The sequence below is a fragment of the Mauremys reevesii genome, linkage group 2, assembly GCF_016161935.1.
Source record: "Mauremys reevesii isolate NIE-2019 linkage group 2, ASM1616193v1, whole genome shotgun sequence".
NCBI lineage: Eukaryota > Metazoa > Chordata > Testudines > Geoemydidae > Mauremys > Mauremys reevesii.
The window spans coordinates 275468994-275494795 of NC_052624.1; the positions used below are offsets into that span (position 1 = coordinate 275468994).

General features: G+C 44.5%; 1 protein-coding gene across 16 annotated transcripts in view; it reads right to left on the reverse strand.

Annotated features, from left to right (window-relative positions):
* The window catches only part of FAM135B (family with sequence similarity 135 member B), a 438555-nt gene that overhangs the window by 113736 nt on the left and 299017 nt on the right, over positions 1-25802 (reverse strand). The gene's annotated exons all lie outside the window — the stretch shown is intronic.

A 25802-nucleotide genomic window follows, 5' to 3' on the forward strand; every position in this document is an offset into this window, starting at 1 on the left:
GCTTACATTTTGGCTCCCAGGATTAATTAGGCCCATTGTATTTATATTTGTAATTACACACTCGCATTCCTAATAATTAATGTTAATGGAGCATAATGTTGCTGCAGGATAATGGTCCCCTGCTGAGGCATTTAAAGAAAACAAGCTGCAGAAGGCAGGCTGCTTTTTCAAGGAGGACACAGACATTGTTTCTAATGATAGATAATGCCCTGTAAGGGTCTCCTGAGAGGTTCAGGATACTTAAGCAGCTCATCAGAATCCTATCCCAGTGACTTGGAATCTGTAAAATTTGGCTGGGTATCCTCTGAGAAAGCAAGTTCTTCCATGAAATACCATGGCTGGGGCAGAAATACCAGGTCAGCTGTCCCCTTTCTGCTCCAGGCTAAAACATAGAAGTGCAAAGACACCACAAAATAAGAACACAATGAAAGGAAAAGACGCCTAAACTTTTCCTAACCTCCAATAATTCTGTGGAATCCTTGGGACCCTGAGCATATGACATCTGCCCTCTTGAGTGATGCACCAGGAACCTCCAGAGCTAAAAGCACGAGTTGCTACGGTTTGAGGTATAGATGTTCTCTAGCTAGGGCTATACCAGACTCACAACCAAGTAACAGACTGACTTAGCAGTCTACAGCGCCAGCAAGCCCAGTCACTGATCCAAGGGTCTCTGGTGTTCAAAGACTTTCAAAGTTTTACCATAATTTTTAATCAGTATCCTCTAGTAATTACACTTCTATTGCCTAGGCGCAACAACATCCCTGCAAAGCTTCCTCCCATCCAGCCCTACCCAGAGCCATTCTGTGACCACGTGAATTTTAAAAACATGATTCTTCAGCACAGGACTGGCCCTAAAGGTTTTGTCACCTAGGGTAGAAAACATCTTCAATGCCCCATCCCCAACCCCGCACAAAATGCACAAGCAAAAGCAATAAAAACACCTGTCAAGCAAAAACAAATGGACAAAAAAAAACCAACCCAAGAATTTGGTACTTCTGAACATTGGTGCCCAGTGTAGCAACCCTGATTACCCACCTCTAAGGTCACCCCAGCTCATGTAAGTTCTGACTGATGGTTTCTGGAATATTATATTATTATTATTCATCTGTATTAGCAGTGTGTCTAGAAGGCCCAGTCACGGGCCTGGATCCCATTGTGCTAGGCACTGTACAAACCCAGAACAAAATGATCCTCATTGGTCCCAAGAGTTTACAATCTAGTTCAACAACTCTCCTGGCTTTCAAGTGAATCTACTTAAAAGGTGCAGAAGTTTTGCTCCTGTAAGGAGAGGCAGAATTTAAAAAACCTAAGTCTCGTATCCCTATTCTGGAAAGCACTCAGGTGTCTGCTTTTATGAACAGGAAAGGAGTTAAGCAAGCGTTTGAAGTGCTTTCCTGAACTGGGACCTTTGCACAGATGTTTTGTACTCATCACAGCTGCCAAACGAACAGAGCAGGCAACACTATGTTGCTTGCAAACCCAAAGCTACAACTGCTCCCGTGCAAGCCAGGAGGTCTGAGGGAGCACTGGTTTGTGAAACTCTGATCAAGAGGAGGTGGCACTGAGTGAATTCTGCTGAATGGAACACTGTTCCTTTACTTCTCTCCAGTTAGTGGAAGATGTGTATACAATTTGCAGTCCATATCTCTGACTACTACTACAGGGGAGCAGCATGGAGTATTTCCTATTGTCAATGTTATTTGCAAAAATTAAAATAAAAAGGGGGGAGTTGAATGGGAACTCCCTAAAAGCCAAGCATGTTGCCTGGCAGATTTGCAAATGGTACTATAGCATAATAATCATCACTGATTATTTATTTACCACCAATCTGTTTGGCCTGTACCAGATACATAAATAAAGACAGCCCCACTGCCAAAAAGTTTACTATCTAAAAGGGTTTATGGAGGCATATGAGTTATATACAGATCAGACTGAGTTCATTATTTACCAGGTCCATCTGGCTGAAACTCTAAACTACATTCAAGTCAGTTTTCCTAACTCTGATTTTTATCAAGCATACTTGGGAATATACAAATTATTTCCTCTACCCAATGTCTTCCCATCAGGTACCCTGGACAGCTGCTGCTCATAAGTGTGGATAATTTCCCGTCCCCCCCCAGCATATTTACTTTGTTGCGCTACAGCTGTTCCAATAGAATGCTTGAGCCAGATGGACTCTTCAAAGGCATGCAGTCATATTTATTTTAATTTAAACCTCATCATTTTAGAGACACCTGGAAAATTATATTACAGACCTAATGTATTCTTATTCCTATCTGACAGACAAAAGGGCTTTGCTGTTATTTGATTTGGATATTGATATACTGGTTCTCTTTGGAGATGGAAAGTTTAATGTCATTTTCATTTCAAACACATTCCTGCCCAGACCACGGCTATTGGATAATTGGTTTGGAAGTTAGATTTGCATGGCGGCATTAGAGCCACTATTTTTATTGAGAAGGTCAAAGTCAAAGACAGTCAACAATGCCTAGAATTCTATACAACAACAAGGTGAATGGATACAATGCCTCAGGGAATGTTCCATACAGCTCAGTGGTAGAGTGTTGGACTGCAGATCAAGTGGTCCTTGCTTTGTATCCAAGTGTCCCCTTATAAACCTGTTCCCTAACAAAAATAATTGCATGTCCCTTTCCATTGGTGAAGGCTCCGGCTGCAGGTGCAGGCTCTGGGGTGGGGTCAGAAATGAAGGGTTCAGAGTGCAGAAGGGGGGTCTAGGCTGGAGCAGGCGTGCAGGGGGATGAGCATTCCGGCTGAGGGTGTGGGCTCTGGGGTGGGACTGGGTGTGAGGGTTTTGGAGTGAAGGAAGGGGCTCTGGGCTAGGGCAGGGGGTTGGGGAGTGCAGGCTCTGGGAGGGAGTTTGGGTGCAGAAGAGGAATCCGGGCTGAGGCAGGTGGTTGGGGCGCAGGGGAGCCAAGGAGGTTCATCGCGGTAACTGGCCAATGGGAGCTGCAGAGGCAGCACTAGGGGCGTGGACAGCGCATGGAGCCTCTCTGGCCGCCCATGTGTGTAGGGGCTACAGAGACCTGGTGGCCGCTTCTGGGAGTCACACGGAGCTAGGGTAGGTAATGAGCCTGCCTGGTCCCTTTTCAACCAGGCATTCCAGCTGAAAACCAGACGCCTGGCAACCACAGCCTTAACTCCCACTAGGTTTCATTTGCCAGTTTATCTGCGCAAATAGGAAGATTTTCATGACCTAATTCATTCTAGTGTCATAACTACTCCCAACTTGGGTGTGAATTTTTGGTACACTTCAGCTTGAATTTCATGCCGTGTGTCTAATGCACACATACATGTGTGTGAGCACAGACAGACACACACTCCCTGCACCCTCCTCAGAGTTAATAAATAAATAACTAAATAAATAAAATCTGGACAAAGACCAAGAAAAGTTTTTGTTTGTGTTTTTTTTTTGAAGGAGGGGTTGAATTGATGCAAATCTCCTGGTATTTAAAATAACCTCATGCAGCTTTTGGGGGTGGGGGAGGGTTCAGTCTCACACAACTTGTGTGACTGGCAACACTGTACCAAGACAATTACTAAAAATCCTGGGACGAATCAGCCTCATGTCCTTACACAAAAGAACTCTTCTATAGTTTAAAATGTCCTGAATGCCCCAATTTTTTTTTCTAAAGAAGGATTTGTTTTTTTTAATTCCTATGGTTTTGAATACAGTTAGCAGCTATTTAATTACTGTAAAAGCAGCAAAGAATCCTGTGGCACCTTATAGACTAACAGACGTTTTGCAGCATGAGCTTTCGTGGGTGAATGCCCACTTCGTCAGATGCAAGAGTGGAAATTGACATCCGACGAAGTGGGCATTCACCCACGAAAGCTCATGCTGCAAAACTTCTGTTAGTCTATAAGGTGCCACAGGATTCTTTGCTGCTTTTACAGAACCAGACTAACACGGCTACCTCTCTGATATTTAATTACTGTCTGCAAAGAAAAGCCACACATTTCCTATCATGAAATAAACTACATAAAGCTCCATCAGATGTTACTTTTCTGCCTGGCAAGCTTGGCTCTGTCTCTTTCCCCTGTGGGGATAGCTAGTTTGTGCCCCGATCCAGAGAATGCTTCCACACATCAAATTTTAAGTACGTGAATCAAAGCCAATGGGATTACTCACATGCTTAAAGTTGGGCATGAGTGTTCGCAGGGTCAAGGCCCTGGTCTGTGCAAGTGCTTATGCGGTCTCCATTGTCACAGTGTCTCACCTCACATGAATTAATTCTCACGGCACCTCTGTGGTTGGGAAGGGTTTGTAATGCCAGTCTAGGCAGCACAAGGAAACACAGAGAGATTGAATGACTTGTCTAAAATCACACAGGAAGTCTGCTGCAGAGCTTGGAAGTGATTTCTTCTCCCGTGTCCCAGGTCAGTGCTTGAACCACACACCATCTTTCCCCTTGTAGTGGGGTGATCAACCCGCTCCGGCCCTGGAAGGGTACAAGCAGCCCTGGGGAGGGCTTCAGTGGTAAAAGCAGCCCTGGAGAGGGCTTCAGCTCTGAAAGCTGGGCTGATTGGGAAAGCAGCCACAGCTGTAGCTGGCTTAATAAGGGCCCAGCTGGCCCTTATAAGAGGGCAGGGGACCAGGAGCAAGTAGTCTCCCTCTAGCTGAGGAGGGAGATGGGCCTAACTGCCTGAGTGCTAAAGGGTACTGGAGTGAAGCAGGGCTGGGGAAAGGCCAGAGGCGCTGGGGAGCTCCGGGCCAGCAACTCCCCAGGCTGCAGGGCCTTGGACAAGGCCCCTGGAGGTACTGAGGTACAGTCAGCAGGTCAAAACCTCCCTTGCCTATGATGACTGGCTTATACAGACTGCAGTCGGCCCCAGTGAGCGGGGGCTATATGGTGACTGGCAGTAGCCCATAGGCTGAGACAAGATGGGGATAGAGGGTGGGGGTTCCCCGGGGGGACCCAGATCTGTGGGGTATGCCTGGAGGGGCAGCACCCCAGGTAAAAGGGCACCGGGGTCCTGGGAGGGACACGGGGGCCAGCGGCAGCAGGACACTGGCCTGCAAAGGGCGCTTTGTGTTGGAAAAAGCTAATTCCTTGAGATGTCCTGCAGTGTCACACCCCTGTATAATATAACCAACACCACCATATCACATATCCCACTGCTCTGTAACTCTAGATGTTTCTAATAGGCAGTAACGAGGGCTTGTGTTTTTCAGGGTATGTTCATTTCACTTTTCAGGGTTCATTTTTAACAATTTTTGAGTTCTATGTAGATATCCATACATTGTTTTTTTCAGAGCTGTCTCTTAGTACATATGTGATATACTGCTCCAAACAGCACTATGTTAAAACACACTAGGGAACCATTATTGCACACGGACAAGGCCTACACGGACCAATTAATGTGCAACGTTATTTAGAAATCAACCCCCCCACCCCACAATCTGCATTACTGCTCCATGTAGACAAGCTAGGGAGCAGTGCCATCCCCTACATAAACAAACAGCTGTGAGAAAGGGGCGAAGTCAACACAAACTGAATAACCAGTTCTGGAGTTTATTGGATAAAACACCAATTTCTTTGTGTGTGTACCAAGGGCGTTTTATTGGCGTTTATCAGTTCAAACCTAAAATCAGAAAACCTAGATATACGACATCATCAGAAAAACCTATGATTAGTTGTCTTAAGAATGACTAGTTTGCCTAAGCCAATCATTTCCAATGGGTGGGGGAAGGGAACCCTTAAATAACAACAAACATCTTTCCTATAGATCGGACACAGCAGCAAAGCCCAGCAGTGAAAATGCTGAAATGTGTGAAAAATATGGTCTCCTCCGAGAAATCTAATTATGATCCCCAACCTGAAGCAAATTATGTTCCACACAACATGCCTATTAGTCTCTCTGCACTAGTTTGACCCAGCCCTTTTTAAACTGTGCAGGGAAGGAGACATCCCTTATTCCTCCCCACTCACATTTAGTCCTGCTCAGATTGTGACTTCATGTGAGGATTGACAGGATTTGAACCTGGGCTTTCAGGGCTACTGGGTAAATAGCATCCTCATGCTGTAATTTAGCCCCTGCCTGCAACACACAATCTGCAGAGGCTGCAGGCCACGGGAAGTTCCGACTCGATTGATCCGACTGACCGTTGTCTTAACGACCTCTTAGTGGCTCCTTGATTCTGTAGAAGCCCCTGGGGCATACCAGGAAGTGTCCAGGCAACAATGTGAATCCCTAGCTAGCTGCCATGATTGCCATGCTTTTCTGCCTCTGAACTCCTGGGGCTGACCTCAGCTCTGACTTGGATCTTGACAGCTGATTGACTCCCAAAACTCAAACACTGACCCTGATTCCTGGTACTGACCTTGAGCTCCATTCCTGACCCCGTCTCTGACTCTAGCCCTCAGCTTTCCTCCTGACTTGGACTCTGCACTTGACTCTTGACTCCAACAAGCTCTGACCCGTGGCTTTGGTTCCTGGCTCCCAAGCTCCTGCCACTAGTCCTGCCTACCTTTGCCCAGGATCCTGACTGTTTGCCTGGACTCCTCGTAACCCATGAAGAAGGTTGGCCCTGTGGGGACATGGCATCAGGAAGCCACTCCCTAGCCAGCATGACCCTGTCAGGGTTCCTTCCCCACTCTGAACTCTAGGGTACAGATGTGGGGACCCGCATGAAAGCCCCCTAAGCTTATTTCTACCAGCTTAGGTTAAAACCTGGTACTCTGCCACCACCAAGTGATTTAACCAAAAACAGGGGAAGGACCACTTGGAGTTCCTCTTCTCCCAAAATATCCCCCCAAACCCTTACACCCCCTTTCCTGAGGAGGCTGGAGAATAATATCCTAACCAATTGGTTACAAAGTGATGAAAGACTCAAACCAAATATGAGAGACTTGTTCAGAAAGATTTGGAGAACATGGATTGATGTCCGGTCCCTCTCAGTCCCAAGAGCAAACACCACCAAAACAAAGAGCACAAACAAAAGCCTCTCCCCCTCCCATTTGAAAGTATCTTGTCCCCTTATTGATCCTTTGGGTCAGGTGTCAGCCCTGAGCTTCTTAACCCTTTACAGGTAAAAGGATTTTGGTGCCTCTGGCCAGGAGGGATTTTATAGTATTGTATACAGGGGGTTGTTACCCTTCCCTTTATAGTTATGACAGACCCAAAGGGCACTAGATACAACTGAATGGGTTGACAGCCCCCAAAAAGGAACATCTCATGTTCTGAACAAAAATGGTGCAGCCTACCTGGCTACATGATGAATACTCCTTGTTGCAATGGAGACTGCCAAACATTTAGGGGTTTCCTCCACCAATGTTATCTGCTGTTCCTGTTCTGACCCTGGTTCTACCCCACAGACCAGGCAAAACTAGGATTTGTAATTAGTCTCCTGATGCCCCCCACTTCTCATGGAGCACATCGAAGGTACAGAGAGCCCCCACCTCCCCTGCAAGTCGAAGTTTGCCTGCACATCCTAGGGAAGCCCCAGTGAATTCCCCATCAGTGAGTGCTCATGTACTCCAGAGCTGCGGACAATTTTATAGATGCCGATACAGCACAAGCCTTGGCCATCCAAGTTCAGCAAAAAACAAGAGACTATAGATGGCTCACTCCTGTCCTCAGGCCTGTTAACAATTGAAACAGTGCCTCTGGAAGTTATTATCGAGGACTACTGAGAAACCATATGATCCGCTCATCCCACTTCCCCATAATTCTCGAAGTCTCATGGCTGGTCGCTCATGCCCCACACGTCCTCTGGTGGGAGCAGAATGTCAGTTTCCTCTCTAAATTCTGTCAGCAAGTTTCTTTGCACGCACCACTGGACAAATCCTGGCTTCAAGACACAAGTCCAAGTTGCTGCCGAGGTGCCCTCCTGTCCAGGATGTGGCCAAGCTGAGACCACTGTCAGAGCTGGCTCTTGCTTTTCCCGCCAAGTACCATGACTACACAGATATTTTTGAGGAAAAAATAAAAAGAAGTGGACATCCTACCACTACACCATGACTATGATTATCCGACTGAGCTGCAACCTGGGGCCAAGATAACTTTTGGCTGCATCTATGCTACATCAAAGCTGGAAATGATTGAGATCATCTCTCTGAGTTCTCCACGCATGCAGTGTCAAAAAGCAAAAGCAAAAAAAAAACAAACAAAAAAATAGGAATAAGAAAAAGACTGAGAATGAGAATATATTATATATATATATATGGTATATATACATACACATACCTGTGTACAGATGTGGTCTTGTCACCAAAAAACTCCTAAAACTCAAAAAAAATTCTAGCAAAAGAAAAAAAGGAAAATGAAAACTAAAATAGAGAGGGGTTTAGGAGGGAGAGGGGAGGAAGAGATAAGGAAGCTAGGACAGCTTGGAAAAAAGAGAAGAAAAGGGGGGGGACATGATAAGATCATATATAAAATCATGAGTGATGAAAGAAAAAAAAAAAGTTTTACTTATTTTTATTATACATAATACAAGAAACCAAGGGAAAAAAAAGAGCAGCAAGGTTTAAAGGAAGTTAAAAAAAAAAAAAAAAAAAAAAAAAAGTTCTTTTTCTTCTTCACTTCGCACAAGTCAACTTTGTGGAACCCTTACCTGAGGAGGTGAGGGAGCTAGGGAACAATGTTTATTTAAAAAAGGGATAAATTATTCATGGTGGCTATGGCTAAGTCCATAAATGGCTATTAGCCAGAAAGAATGAGAATGGTCCTGTCTGTTCTGTCAGAGGATGGAGATGGATGGCAGGAGAGAGATCATTGATCACTGCCTGTTAGATTCTCCTCCTGGGGGGCACCTGGTTGGGCCCACTCGGTAGAGAGAGACTACTGCTAGATGGACCTTTGGGTCTGACCCCGCTGACCTTTCTTATGTTCTTATGTTCTTATGGAACTGGACACCTTCTGATCCTATCTCCAGGTTAACATGGCCAAGGGATTTTATTCATCCTTCCACCTCCCCTGCCATGGCTCTGGTTCTTCTAGTTAAAAGAATGATTGGACCTGCACTTACATGTGTATTACTAGGCCCTCAACCAGGTAACCATCAGAAATTGTTACCCGCTCCCACTCATGACAGAATTGTTAGACCACATACAATCAGCCCAGGTATTTACCAAGTTTGACCTAAGAGGAGACTACAATCTGGTACAGATTCATGCAGAGAATGAGTGGGAAACGGCCTTTGGAACTGGTATAGTCACTATGAATATTTGGTAATGCTATTTGGTCTTACAAATGCCCCAGCAATATTCCAGAACTTTGTGAACAAGATATTTCAGGACATCCTAGACCAATACATCAGAGTCTATCTCAAAGATAGACTCATCTTCTCAGAAAGCTTTGAGTAGCACATTCAACATGAGTCCTGGATCAGCTCCAACAACATGGCCTACTTGTAAAACTCAAGAAATGCAGTTTCAATCAGCACTCTGTGCAGTATTTGCATGACATCTTGTCCCTGGAGGGCCTCAGGATGGACCCTGGGAAGGTCGATGCTGTTCGGAGCTGGGCAGGCCCAGGGCTGGTTCTGGCTTTTCTGCCGCCCCAAGCAAAAAATAAATAAATAAATAAAAAGCGGGGCAACTGGAGTGGCAAAGCAGGAGAAAAGAAAAACAAAAAATAAAACAAAACAAAAAACCCGTGGGGCGGCTGGAGTGGCAAAGAAGGCAAAAACAAACAAAAAAAGCCTGCCGGGTGGCCAGAGCCAGGATGCAGGGGGACACCCTGTGCTGCAGATGTGCAGCGGAGTGCGCGCCCAGTCTAGTGGGGGGAAGGGAGAAGGGAAGGAGTGGGGAGTGAGGGGGGGCGCCAGGGCTTCAGCAGGGCGCTCGCCACGCGGCCCCACCTGCCACGCCGCCTGCCAGGAGGGCTCTGGTGGTCGGCGGGGAGGGAAGGACGTGGGCTGCCTGCCAAGTTTGCTGCAGGGCTCTCCCCTCCTCCGCGCCGCCGCCCCCTACAGGGGGGCAGGGAGCCAAAAAGAAAAAGGAAAAGAACGGGCGGCCGGAATGCCGCCCCTTAGAATCTGCCACCCCAAGCATAAGCTTGCTCAGCTGGTGCCTGGAGCCGGCCCTGGGCAGGCCACTGGAACATCAAGGAGCTGCAACACTTCCTGGGGTTCACTTATTTTTACAGGCGCTTCATTCCTGGGTTCTCAGAATGAACAGCCCCAGTGACAGAACTCCTCCCCAAACATACCTCCTTCACCTGGTCTCGAGAGGCTCAATGAGCATTCAATCAATTCAATAGAGCCTTCACTTGTGCTCCAGTCCTGATCCATCCTGACCTCATGTGGGCCTTTGTCATCAAGACTGATGAATCTAATGGAGCAATTGGGGCAATACTTTCCCAAAGACGTGACCCCCAATAGCACCTGCTCCCCTGTGCCTATTAATCCCTGAAAATCACTCTGGGAGAACAAAATTATGAGATTTTATATAAGGAGCGTCTAGCAGTCACAGCTGCCTTTGAGAAAATATGACACCACCTTGAAGGTGCCCACATAACTTTTGATTTATGCGTTCCCAATTAGTAATTTAAAAATAAAGAATAAAACCAAACTGAACTTTTTAGGGTGTCAATCTCCAGGGCGGTTACAGATAATTTAATTTAGTGAAGGACTGTGAATGACACAATAAGTGATAAAATTAATGATTTTATTTAATATACAGAAGTTAGTTAAGCAAACAGGCATCACAACATAACCATACATTGCATTTATACTCACATTCTAAAATGAATGATGATCAGCCCCTGACTGAGAAAAATGGTATAATCCTTTCTCCAATGGTGTCTTAATGGTGGATGGGTTCACCTATCTAAAATCAGCATAGTACCCTTTTTATAATTAATTATGATAACGCCCTTTAGTTAATTAACATTAAATCCAATTTTTACCATGTGTGGATTTCTGCTACCATAATTAAATATTTTCTACTTTCTCATTGCCTATTTAACATTAAGCATCGTGTGCGTTACCATCTGCATAAATGCCATCCCAATAACTATGAATACAGACAGCATTTTCCAAAACATTAACATTTTATCTGAAACACTTGTAAAAACCAGTTAGGACCAAAACATGTTTACAACATGAGCTGGGGTGATGCCCTAACTTATCTAAAACTTGCCTCTGAATTGTCTCACTTCATTCATATTTTATTAGGCCTCGCTTGACTATTGTTAAACCTACTTTTAGGAAATAGATTTTTGGGCCTACTTACATTTCTATATAACATAAGCAAACATCCTCTCTATAGGCTACACACCCATAGACTTTAAGGTCAAAAGGGACCATTATGATCATCTAGTCTGACCTCTGACACATTGTAGGCCACAGAACCTCACCCACCCCTCCTTTAATAGACTCCAACCTCTGGCTCAGTTACTGAAGTCCTGAAATCATGATTTAAAGACTTCAAGTTACAAAGAATCCACCATTTACAATAATTTAAACCTGTAAGAGACCTGTGCCCCATGATGCAGAGGAAGGAGAAAAAAAAAACAGGTATACAAAGATCATGTAGCGTATCTCCACAGGGCAAAGGCGCTGAACCAAAGACACCTTTGATGTACTTTGTTCCTCACACATTTTTTACCATCACCAAGGCCTTGCTGCAAAAAGGCGAATGCCTTGCCAGCCACACCCATGCCCGCATGGAGCCGTTCCTCCTCAAGCCCCATAATTTCCTGGATGCCACCATTCCCCAAGACCTCCTGTCCGTAATTGGTTCAGCTAAAAAAGGAGAAGGCCCTTTCCAGGAGCCTTGAGGCAGTAAATAAGAGACAACAACAGGTTTGGGATGGCTTCCTGTACAACAAGAGCTGTTTACACATTCCACAGGACATCCTCAATGGCAGGTGCTGTGGCTCTGCCTTGATGCACCACTACCTGGCCACTTCAGCCACCACAAGACTCATCTCTTTGTTGCCAGATCCCTCTGGTAGCCCCAGGTGCATGTAATGGTCCATTCCTATCTCGGCTCCTCTGAGCTACGCACTTGCAACAAGAAACTGCCCACTGAGGTCCACAGCACTCTAATGCCTTCAGAAACTTCAGCTGAACTCTGGGTGGCCATTACCCTGGATTTTATGGACAAGTTTCCCATGTCTGACAGGCACACAGTCATCCTCACTGCAGTAAATCAGCTAAGTAAAATGGCCCAGTTCACCCCCTGTTGTACATCTGCCTCCATAGACAAAATGGCCCAGCTCCTGATGACACACATCATCCGGCTTTATGGACTCCCCAAACTGATCACATCCAACCAACGAGCAAAACTGATATCACAGTTTTGTGATAATTCTACGTTTGTGGGAGGTCCATGTCTATATGTCCTCTGCTTATCATTCACAAACTGATGACCTATGTGAGAGTAAATCAGGTTTTGGAGCAATACCTGAGATACTTCATGAATTACCGAGCAGAGTTCTACAACAAAACTGACCATGTGTCCACCAGGCAAAGTCCTTTTTATGAGAACTTTCTGTTCTATCCCTGTCTCCACCCAGACGTGCCCATCACATCTACAAACCCCACAGCTGCCGACTGGGTCCAGCAGATCCACAAGATGCAGAAGGAACTTTAAACACATCTTGAAAACTCAAAAGGACTATGAACGACACATTGACCATCAGCATCATGAAGGCCCAGCGTTTGCTGAGGAGCAGAAAGTGTGGGTGCCAGCACAACACCTCTGCATGGACCAGCCCTGTTGCAAACTGGAACTCCAGTACCATGGCCCATAACCAATCAACCCTGTGATCGTTTGGCTCTGAGTACCCAGATCCTTCAGAGTACACCGAGTATTTCACGTGTCTCTATTGAAGCCAGATGACAACAGTCCTTTTGCATGCTGAACACAGTCACCTCTCCTTTTAGTGTAGTGCAGGGTCATGACAAATATAATACTGGACTCTGAAATGAAACACGGCTTGCTCTGGTGTTTCACTAATTGGGAAGTCTATGGCCCCAAAGAGTGATTGTGGGAGCTGGTGTCCCAGGTACATGCACCCGACCTCATGGAGGCCTTCCATGCAGTTCACCCGGACACCCCAGCCTGGCAGGGCGTCGTCCCTATGGGGTGTGGACATGTGTGTGAAAAGGATCGGCATGACTTAAACCTGGGCCTTCAGGGTTACCAGGCAACTGACATCCTCACATTGCCACTCAATGGAAGCTGTAATCTGACCGCTCCCTGTGATGTACGATTTGCAGCGGTTGGAAGTTTCTACCTCCAGTGATCCAACTGACAGCTGTTTTAGCAATCCCTGATTGGCTCCTTGATCCTATAAGCCCATGGAGCATACCAGGAAGTGTCCAGGCAACAGTGTGAATCCCTGGCTAGCTGTCATAACTGCCCTGCTTCTCTGCCTTTGAATTCCTGGTATTGATCTTGATTCAGACTTGGATCCTGACTCCCGATCAACCCCTGGAATCCCAACAGTGACCCTGATATTGACTCTCAGCATAATTCCTGACTCTGGCTCGCACCCTTGGCTTTACTCCTGATTCAGACTCCAGCTTTGACCCCCAGCCTGACTCTTGCTTCTGACGCTGGCTCTGACCCCTGGCTTCAGTTCCTGACTCCCGAGCTCCTGACACTAGTCCTGCCTATTTTCACACAGGATCCTGATATTTCATCGAAAGGAGGTGAAGGCGAGCAGGGCTTGATGGAGAAAGGATGGGGCATGGAAGGAATTTTGGCTCTGCCCTTGCTCCCTCCTCAGGCCAGCTGGCTAGGAACACAATGAGGGAATAAGCTGCTCCATGAAGAGGGGTAAAGTAACTTATTCTTCCCCCAAGGAAGAGGAGGAGGAATTCGATCTCTGCTCCTGTGCTGGTGTGTCTATAACTCACCCCTGGGGCAAAGTTACAATCAAGCCTATTTCAGAGTAGCAGTCGTGTTTGTCTGTATCCGTAAAAAGAACAGGAGTACTTGTGGCACCTTAGAGACTAACAAGTTTATTTGAGCATAAGCTTTCGTGGGCTACAGCCCACTTCATTGGATGCAGAGAATGGAACATATAAGAAGAGTATATATATACATACAGAGAAGATGCCATACCAGCTCTAAGAGGCTAATTAATTAAGATGACTTGTTATCAGCAGGAAAAAAACTTTTGTAGTGATAATCAAGATGGTCAATTACAGACAGTTAACAAGAGGTGTAAGGATAGTTATCATAAGGAAATAGATTCAAGTAGTATAATGACTCAGCCATTCCCAGTCTCTATTCAAGCCAGAGTTAATGGTATCTAATTTGCAATCAAGCCTATTGTTATGGTTCCACTCCACATATTTTACCATGTAGTTGCCCCAGGTTGTTATTTTTGTTCTAAATGTTACCCTATACATAGGGTTAGAATCCCATCCAATGTCAGAATAATGAGGGCACCTTTGTATCCCTCCCTCTGCAAAGTACATCTCAGCAGGATACTTGGGATTTTGTGACATGGGTAAAATATGTGTGGGTGGGATATTAAACAAGCATGGAAAGAATCAGTACAGAGAACAGGCTTAACTCATTTATAAACTCATTAATATTCTTCACTTTATGATGTTGTTTTTTTTCTTCGGATTCCTTTAATAAACCAGGCCCACGAAAGCTTATGCTCAAATAAATTTGTTAGTCTCTAAGGTGCCACAAGTACTCCTGTTCTTTTTAATAAACCAGTACACCAAATAAGATGATTATTCAAACACTGCGGACTTCTTCAATCTCTCTTAATGACTACGGAAAACAATAAAATTACCCCAGCGTGCAAATAAACAAAGACACTTGTGATGCTTTGGGATTCACCCGGACTAGTAAGGGCTCGTGTCATCACCTACCCTGTAATTCTAGATGCTTCTGTGCAGCATTAGCTCAGGGCCCTGACACCAGAAGCCAAAAAGGTCTTGGTCATTCTCCTTTGTCTGGAAAAACCTGGTTTTGCCTCCTTGGTCTGTTTACAGACTCCAAACCCTAATATCAGAAAGCCTCCATAATGTCAAATGCAGAATCATTACATACATTTTACAGTGATATTAATGAGCAGTGTGTTATTCATCTTCAAAGACTATATTACAAGACACCTTTCAATAGATGTCATGACAACAGTGTGTGAGGTGTATTGAGCTGTTCAGGCCAGCTGAGTTTTACTGTTCTGTACCAGGGGGACCCTTTCCATCTGGCACTGGGGTGCTCTTAGGGTCAGAATACTAGACTCTACTAAGCCTTACTTTAAAAAAAGAGCTACTATGAAGCAGCATATCTGAACCGAGCTGCTGTATTAATAAAGCATGGTACGCACTGTAAAGATGCTTTCATGTGAAGAGCAATGTACCCTTCAATACCTGTATTTCCAGTTAATGATATACAGCTGCAAGAAACAAATCCTAATTTGAGTACTTATATGTCCCCTCTTACCATAGCATCCAAAGTACCTCACAACCCATTAAAGGTAGGCTAGAACTATTACCTCCACGTTACAGACTGGGAACTAAGGCACCAATAGCGGTTAGATGTCTAAATACCTTTAAAAATCTGGCATTAAGTGACTTGCCTAAGATTACACAGGAAGTTTGTGGCAGAGCCAATAACTGAACCCAGATTTCCTGAGTGCCTGATCAGGACCTTAACCACTGGGCCATCTTTCCTCCTTATAGACAGTGTCTGAAGCTCCCTCTGACTTCAGTGAGCTGATACCTTGAAAAGTCAGGCCTAGTATATTTAATTGCTAAGGATCTGTGTGTCCTCTATTTACTTTTAATTTCCCTTGCTGTTGCCACAGTTTATAGGCACCTGCAGTCCTGCTAATTTTGCTATGGGAAAGTAGAACCTGTAGACATTCCTTGAATGAACATTAAAAACCAAGCATTATGGTGCAAAAAACCCACAACAAAAGTCCAGAAAGTCTCATGCAAATAGAACTGTTTATTTGACTTGCTTCTTCCTTTCCCATCTGTTGGAGCCATATGCCTTCTTAAATAAGAGCTAATTATAGCCCTATTGCAACTAATCAAATAGTTGTAATTCTTGCAACCCTCTACTGGAGCTTTCATTTCCCTTTTATAAATCAAGCACTTTCTACACTCTGGTGGCTCTGGAGTACAGGGTAGTTGTAGACAATGCGTGTCTGTATTAACACGGGTGGGATGGGGATTTATGGATTGCTGCAATAGAGATGAGAGCCAAAGTACAGAGGCCAAGTACAGTAAAAGAGGTGACTTTGGGACAGAAAGCTACAGTGTACAATCAGCAAAGAGTCCTGTGACATCTTATAGACTAACAGACGTTTTGGAGCATGAGCTTTCGTGGGTGAATACCCACTTCGTCGGATGGAAGTGTACAATAATGATCCATGGCTCTGTATGTTAACAGACTGCTTGGTTAATTACGCTTTTGTGACACTACCACGGTCATTACAAATGGGCTACCAAGTTCAATGACTGACTTATTAAAAATCAGGGAATTGCAAATAAAAACTGAGCTGATTTTTTTTTTCCCTCCTCAAACCAAACAGAAACATGTTTTGGCCTAGATCACCTCTTTCTATGAAACAAACAACCAAACAGCCAAGCACAGAAGAAAAGTGACTTGGTAAATGCCAAGGCAATGCGCATGGTATTCCACAGCCCTACTCCCACAGAAGTAGGGCCCTTTCACTGCTTCAGTGTTCCATAGTCTGAGTGGAAATTGTGACGATTTCAAGGATGCCCAGCCACTTCCTGGGGCCCCACTCAACCCTGGAAAACAGATGCTCCCTGTCCACATCATCCCCTCTCCTACCTTCTATACACCATGCAGAACAGGATGTCCCAGGAGTTAATGCTGGCAGCAAGACGATGAGGATGTGGATGAATGCATGAGCTGGGCTTTCATGGCATTAGGCCCAAAATGATGGAATTCACTCCCGCAGAAAATAAGGATGACGAGAACGTCCGCACCCACAGAGCCAAACACACACCTCACCTCTGCAGCTTTGCTCTTCTGCGCAGAAACTCCTAACCTGCTGTCATTTCTGGGAACAAAAAAAACCCCTCACTTACTCTGGGCTCCCCACTGGAGTGGGACTGAGAAGAAATTTTCCTGACACAAAGCGCACTGTATGGATTTTAACTCTGGAAAGTGCACAGATATAATGGTGATGAGAGTGGTATAAGAACCTAAACAGAATACTGTACTTAACACGAAGGGTGACATTTTGGCTTTGTTGACATCAGTAGCAAAACTGCCATTAACTTCAACGGGGTCAATATTTTACCCCAGGGGTCTGATTCACATTTACACTAAGGCCCCTTTACACCATTCAGGCAGTTTTACACCAGTTTAATTCACACTCACTATAAAGCCACTGTACATTACCTGCGGGGTGTACAAGGGCCTTAGTGTAAATGAAAATCCAGTCCTAAAAATGTTATTAAATGAATACTTGAAGCCCCCACAAAAAGCCCAAACCAATCACGACACATTTCACCCAGCCCCAGTGCAGTTGTGAAGCTGGGAACACAAGATCTCACGTTCAATCTTCCACGCTGTCCACTCAGTCAGCTCTGTAGTGTTCAGTCTAGACAACTATCTTCTCCTCAGTTAGAGGTAAACAGAAATAGATTGTTTCTATCCAATCCCTTCTAGCCATCAACCCGCCAGCTGTTTCCCATTTTTACTGCCACAAAACATTTGTGCACAAGTATATGGGTGACAGCGAATGAGGGCCACACTGAAAGCAAGGTGACAGCAGACGTCTCATCTTGTTGGAATGGGGAGGCCATGCCTGAGTTACAGAGAAATGTGCAGAAGTTAGTCAGGTACAAATAACTGATTCTGTCACGGCCTGTCAGAACGGAAAGCTAGCCATGATCAGTGTGGCTGACTAGCAGCTTCTGTCCTGCCTTTCCCATCACTGCTAATAAACCATTTCATGGGAGGAACTCTATGAGTACTTAACCATACAAAGATAAATCACTGATGAAATACATGATAAACACACATGCCTGTATATATTTTACACACACACAATTACATAATTAATTACATAATAGGGTTATAAGGAATAGCCAGCATGGACTTGTCAAGAACAAATCATACCAAACCATCCTAAATTCTTCTTTGACAGGGTTACTGACTTAGTGGATGGAGGGAAGCAGTAGATGTGACTGCTTCTCTGAGTAGCTAGTCCTACAAGGGTAGAAGCAAGTGGAGCACAGAATCTGGTCCAAGAGGTGAATATAGGTGACCTGCCTGATAATAGCAACCGTAAGCCAATTAAAGTTAACATCCCTGTAGTGGGGGAAATACCAAAGAAACCCACCACAGTAGCATTTCACTTTAAAAATGGGAACTACACAAAAATGCTAGTTAAAGCTAGTTAAATGGAAATAAAAAGGAACAGTCAAAACAGTGAAATGCCTGCAAACTGCATGGAAACCATTTAAAACACTATAATAGAGACTCAAACTAAATGTATGCCCAGAATAAAATAATACAATAAAAATAATAAGTAATAATAACAAACAAACAAACAAACAACAGTAGGAGGACCAAAAAATGCCATCATGGCTAAACAGCAGAGTAAAAGAGTCAGAGAAAAAAAAGACATCTCTTAAAAACTGGAAGCCAAAAACTACTGAGGAAAATAGAAAGCATAAACTCTGGCAAGTCAATCACAAAAGTATAATTAGGCAGCCTAAAAAATAATTTTAAGAAAAACTAGCAAAAGAGAAAAACTGATAGCAATCTTTGTACATCAAAAGCAGGAAGCCAAAGAATCAGTGGGGCCACTGGATGATTGAGGTGCTCATGGAGCACTCAAGGAAGAAAAATTCCTTGCAGAAAGGCTAAATACATTCTTTGCATTGTTCTTCACTACATAGGATGTGATGTAGATTCCCACACCTGAACCATTCTTTTTAGGTGACAAATCTGAGGAATTGTCTCAGATTCAGGTTGTCAGTTAGGGTGACCAGACAGCAAATGTGAAAAATCAGGACAGGGGATGGGAGGTAATAGGAGCCTATATAAGAAAAAGACCCAAAAATCGGGACTGTCCCTATAAAATTGGGACATCTGTCACCCTATTGTCAGTAGAGGCAGTTTTGGAACAAATTGATAAATTAAACAGTAATAAGTCACCAGGACCAAATGGGATTTGCCCAAGAATTTGGAAGTAACTCAGATATGAAATTGCAAAGCTACTAACTGTGGTACGTAACCTATTACTTAAATCAGCCTCTCTACCAGATGACTGAGGGCAGCTAATGTAACGCCTTTAAAAAAAAAAAAAAAGGCTCCAGAGGCAATCCTGGCAAGTACAGGCCAGTAAGACTAACTTCACTACTAGGCAAAATGGATGAAATTACAGTAAAGACAAGAATTATCAGATACATGGTGAACATTTTATGTTGGGGAAGAGTCGTATTGGCTTTGGCAAAGGGGAATCATGTCTCACCAAACTATTAGAATTATTTGAGGGTGACAACACACAAGCGGACAAGGCTGATCCAGTTGATTTAGTGTACTTGGACTTTCAGAAAGCCGTTGGCAAGGACCTACACCCAAGGCTCTTAAGCAAAGTAAGCAGTCCTAGGATAAGAGAGACAGTCCTCTCATAGATCAGTAATTGGTGAAAAGATAGGAAACAAAGGGTAGGAATCAACTGACAGTTTTCACAATGGAGAGTGATATATAGTGGGGGTCCCACAAGAATCTGAACTGGGACCAGTGCTGTGCAACATATTAATAAATTATCTGGAAAAGGGGGTAAACAGTGAGGTGGCAAAGTTTGCAGATGATACTAAATTACTCAAGATAATTAAGTCCAAAGCTGACTGCAACGAGTTACAAAGGGATCTCGCAAAATTGGTGAGCTGGGCAACAAAATGGCAGATTAAATTCAATGTTGATAAGTGCAAAGGAATGTACATTGGAAAAATAATCCCATGTATACATACAAAATGATGGGGTCTAAACTAGCTGTTCCCACTTAGAAAAGAGATGTTGGAGTCACTGGGGATAATTCTCTGAAAACATCTGATCCATATGCACTGACAGTCCAGAAACATTAGGAACCATTATAAAAGGGATCGATAATAAGACAGAAAATATTATATTGCCACTATACAAATCCGTGGTACGCCCAAATCTTGTGCAGTTCCGGTCAAGCCATCTGAAAAGAGATATATTAGTATTGGAAAAAGTACAGAGAAGGGCAACAAAAATGATTTGGGTCATGGAACAGCTTCCATATGAGTGATTAAAAAAGACTGGTATTTGTTCAGCTTTGAAAAGAGATGACTAAGAGGGAATATGACAGGTCTACAAAATTTTGTGTGGTGCGGAGAAAGTGAATAGGGAAGAGTTATTTACCCCTTCATACAACACAGGAACGAGGGATCACCCAATAAAATTAATAGGCAGCAGATTTAAAATTAACACAAGGAAGTACTTCTTCATGCAATGCATAGTTGATTTGTGAAACCTGTTGACATGGGATGTTATGAAGGCCAAGGTATAGCTGGATTCAAAAAAGAATTAAATAAGTTCATGGAGGATAGGTCTGTCAATGGCTATTAGCCAAGACGGTCAGGGACACAATCCCATGCTCTGGCCTCTGACTGCTAGAGGCTCGGATTGGATGAGAGGACATGGATCACTGAATAATTGCTCTGTTCTGTTTATTCCCTCTGTAGGATCTGATGCTGGCCACTATCAGAAGACGGGATACTGAGATAGATGGACCATTGGTCTGACCCAGTATGGCCATTCTTATGCCTCGGTTTTAGGAAGGCTTTTGTCACCATTGCCGAGGGCAAACTACGGAAATGTGGTCTTAATGGAATTCCCATAAGGTGGGTGCAACACTAGTTTAAAGTCTGTACTCAAAGAGTGGTTATGAATGGTGTGCTGTCAAATTGGGGGAGCATATCTAGTGGGGTCCCACAGGGCTCAGTCCTGGGTCCAGTAATATTAGATATTTTGATTAACAACTTGGCTAATGGAGTGCTTATGAAATTTCAGATGACGCCAAGCTGGGAAGGCTTGCCAGCATTTTGGAGGACAGGATTAGAATTCAGAAAGACCTTGATAAATTGCGGATCAACAAGATGCAACTCCATAAAGATAACTGCAAAGTATATCACTTAGGAAGGAAAAAATCAAGTGCAGGACTACAAAATGGGGAATAATTGGCAGGCAGTAGTGCTGCTGAAAAGAATCCGGGGGTTATAGTGGGTCAGGAAGTGAATATGAGTCAACAATGTGATGCAGTTGTGAAAAACGATAATATTCTGGGATGCACTAATAGGAGTATTATTGTATGTATGACATGGGAGGTAATTATCTCACTCTACAGGGCACGGATGAGGCCTTAGATAGAGTATTGTGTCCAATTCTGGGCACCGCCATTTAGGAAAGATGAGGACAAACAGGAAAGAGTTCACAGGAGTGCAACAGAAATGATAAAAGATTTAGAAAATCTGACCTATGAGGAAAAGTTAAACAAACTGGGTACATTTAGTCTTGAGAAAAGAAGACTGCGAGGAAACCAAGTAACAGTCTTCAAATATGTTCAGGGCTGTTATAAAGTGGACTGTCATCAATTGTTCTCCCTGTCCATGGAAGGTAGGATGAGAAGTAATGGGCTTAATCTGCTGCAAAGGAGATTTAGACTAGAGATTAGGAACAACTTTTTAACTATAAAATTAGTTAAACTTTGGAATGGGCTTTCAAGGGAGGCTGTGGAATCCCTATCATTCAAGGTTTTTAAGAACAGGTTGTACAAATACCTGTCAGGGATGGTAGATTTACTTGGTCCTGCCTCAGAGCAGGAGGCTGGACTTGATGACTTCTCAAGGAAATAGAGACTTGTCATTAAAGCTGAACAGGAAACAGTTTTCCTGGCCTGTAAGAATTTTTGAGATTTACAATATTTTCCTAACCCAAACTGGGATGAGAAGTCAAAAACCTCCTAAACTGTCATCAAATGAAAATTCAAAAGTTTTCAGTTAGGTCCATTATAACATTTCATTTCCAAAACTTTGAAATGTTTTGTTTTAACCGTGACCATTTGTTTAAAAAGTGTTGTTTTTATTTTAATCACCTTCAATTTCTAAACAAAACGTTATTTCAAAAATGTTGAAATGACTTGTTTCAATCATTTTGAAACTTTTTATTGTCCAAAAAACTCCAAGTACATAAATTCACTGGAATTGACCCTATCCAGCAAAAAGTTTTGGTTTCAAGAAATTGGCATTTTTTGACCAAATATTATATATATTGTTAGAGAACAGGGATTGCCAAAAAAATACCAGTTCTATTTGGGTTACTGCGTTGAACTGGGACTCGGGAGATATAGCTACTTCCTTTCTCCCATCCCTTGTCTATATGCATTGTAAGTTCTTCAAGGCTGGGGCTTTCTCTTACAATATATTTGTACAGTGTTTCTAGGCACTACCAGAATCCACACTGTGATGGTAAGTTAAGGCTGCTAACTAACATTTAACCTGAAATATATGAATACCATGGAGAATCCACCTATACACAGAAGGAGGCAAGGGCTCTATGGAAATAACAATATGGGATCATGTCAGGGAAGACTTATTGTGATGCATGTGCAAAAAGGGGGCAGAGAAAAGCCTCCAGGGCTATCCAAACTCTGTCATTTCCAGCCTTCACTTTGCAAACAGAAATAATTTTTAACATATTTTAATATGGAGTGCATATAACTGCATATACCCCATAAGAAACAATGGTGTCCATATGTCTATATGTCCACAGGAGATATACTGTATCTTTATTTCTGCAACCATAAGATGGACTGGCCTTATTCCGTGCCTTTCTGTGCCAACCCATCCCCAAGGCTGTGTCTAACATTTCCAATCTCCAAAGATCACTCAAACAGAGAGTATTTATTTAAATAAGCTCGGGGGGAATTTCAGCATTGTCAACACTCATGATTAAGGTTAAGATTTTGTCATGGTTGTTTTTAGTAAAAGTCACGGACATGTCGCAGGCAATAAATAAAAATTCACAGGAGCAGTGGCCTGTCCATGACTTTTACTAAAAATGATGGGGGGAGAGAGGGCTGGGAGGGGAAGGAATGACAGCTGTGGGGCGGGGCGGGAACTGACAGCCCATGCCCCACCACCAGAGGAGAGACAGCCCCAGATCCCCAGCCCCCCCCCCCATGGTGTGTGTGCACAGCTCTAGATTCAGCGTGGGGCAGGGGGACACAGCGGAAGCTCCAGCTATGGGGCGGGCGGTGAAGCCACAAGGCGGTGGGAGGGGAGGGCGGCACAGCCCCCGCTCCTGCTGCAGCTGCGAGGGGGATGCACAACCCTGACTCCAGGCCTGGCTGAAGCTACAGGGGGCACGGAGACCCAGCTGAAGCTGTAGAGTGGGGCACACAGCCCTGGCTCTGTCCCCAGCTGAAGTTGTGGAGGTGGGGACTGGCTCCAGGGCTGGCTCTAGACCCCAGCGCGCCAAGCGCGCGCTTGGGGCGGCATTTTCCTGGGAGGGCGGCAGGCGGCTCCGGCGGACCTTCCGCAGTCATGCTTGCGGGAGGTCCACCGGAGCCACAGGACCAGCGTGCTTGGGGTGGCCAAATTCCTAGAGCCGCCCCTGCCTGGCTCTTGCTGCAGCTGCCAGGGGAGCGCACAGCCCCAGGTCCACCCCCACCGCTGACAGCTGAAGCTGAGTCCGGTAAAGTCACAGAATCTGTGACTTCCGTGACTAAACCATCTCCTTACTCATGGTTGTTTCATGCGTGGCGGGATTTCCGAGGGGGCTGGAGCTCATCTGGCAATGATGCAAAAACCTCCAGCCACCTCCCGGAGGTCGGCCCTGCCAGGAGTGGGCAGAGTGTCTTCCCACTGCTCTCCATTCTCACAGGAGGGATGAGGGGAGGAGGGAGCAAAGGCCCACTCCGTCCTCCACTTCCCCTCCTGTGAGAAACATGGACAGGACAGCACTTCTGCTCCTTCCTCTCCTTGCTGCAGAACACCGCCAGGGAAGGGACAGAGACAGCCAGGGACAGCCTGGGAAGTGGGGGAGGGCACTCCACTGTAGCCACCCCAGGCATGGGCTTGGAGGATGGAGAACCCTAGGAGGTGCAAACTGGGGTGGGGTGGGGGCTGAACTGAGGGGAGTGGGTGGGGAAAGAACTGATCGGAGGCTGGCGGGGGCAGGATTAATTGCTGGGCAGGGACAAGCAGATGAGAGTTCCTGTAGCAAGGGCCAAAATCACCGTAGCCAATAAATGTAGGTAAATGGGGAACACTGATTGTAACACGCTCACACACACTGGAGATGGGTACGGGGGAGTTCAAAAATCAAAAGACGGAGCAAATATCCACCATATCATTAAAAAAAATCTCATGATTTTTGGGGCCGTTCTCATGATTTTCGATCTCTTGAGGTTGGCAATACCAGAATTTGCATTTCTCTCTGAGAAATGGAAGCACGTTGCCACTGAGGTGCAGAGTTTGGCCTTGATTCTGCAAGTGATGTATCTATGTTCAGTCACCCAACAAAGAGACTGTATTGCTTTCAGTATGTTAAACAAGCGGTATTAGGAATGGGAGGGACTGTGGTAGTGGCTTAGCATAATAGAGGTACTGTCCACTTGCACTGTGGGTGTTCATATATATTTTAGGGTACTTTTCATCAATTTTAAGGCCATGATGCTCAGAACTGGCCCCAAGTCTGACCTTTCACAGGCTATAGAATTTCAGTAGATGATTCCTGCAGTCAGCCCTTAACTTCTGATTGAGCTAGAGCATGAGTTTACAAAAGAGAACTAACAACGTAACAATGAATCCCCCACATTCTTAGGTCAATTCAATTCTGCCAGTGGTTAATTATCCTCACTTAAAAATTGTGCCTTATGTCTCGTGTGAATCTGTCTAGTTTCAGCTTCCAGCCATTGGATTTTATTATGCCTTTATCTGCTAGACTAAAGAGCTGTCTACTGTCAGAAAACTTCTCCCCCCATCCATGTACTCACAGACCCTTAACCTTCTCTTAACTAAAATAAATAGATTAAAAAAAGAGAGCGAGACCAAAGAAACTCGAGAGGACTATAAACAGCAACCATTATTCTGCAATAGAAATAATGTAAAAACCACATAGCTACTCTGCAGACAGAGATGTTTCTATTCTTGTTCTAAACCTACTCAGTGACTATATAGATTTTTTTCTTTTAATACTGCGCATTTCCTTCAAAATATATTCCATGCTATGAAAGCTTTTGAAAAGGTCACACTGATACAGCCATTCAAATTACTATACAGCTCATCCCATGATCTCAAATGAAATGGAAGCACTGAAATGACCTTGACTGAATAAAAGCATTATTGGATAGATAAAGTAGGCACTGAAATCCCATCAAAATGCTCAGCAGCGAGGGAAGCCAGTAGCTGGGTATGGCCACTGTGGCATCATCTGAAGAATGCAACACAAACCTCAAAGAGTGAAACTTGCTGATAGGGGCATACCCTGTCCCTGCACTGGAAGAAGCAGTGGGTGTGCACCCACCATCTGCCATGGAACTGTGCTACTTGCCGGCCAGCGATGTGAAAGAAAATGAGAGCTGAGAGCAGGGCAGGTGAATCTGTTCTTCTACAGCCGTACCGGCGACTTTCCAATAGTTGGGACACAAGTGTGACTGCCACCAGTTTGGCCGACACACCAGGGATTGAAATGGGGATCTCCAGGGTCAAAAGCATGAACTGCTATAGTTAGCCGCAGTTGCAACAGACCCATATCTTCTGTAGATGGTGGGCCAGGGAAGGGACCCTGTAACATGCACTGGCCAGTAGAGCCATGAGAATAATGTTTTTTCAG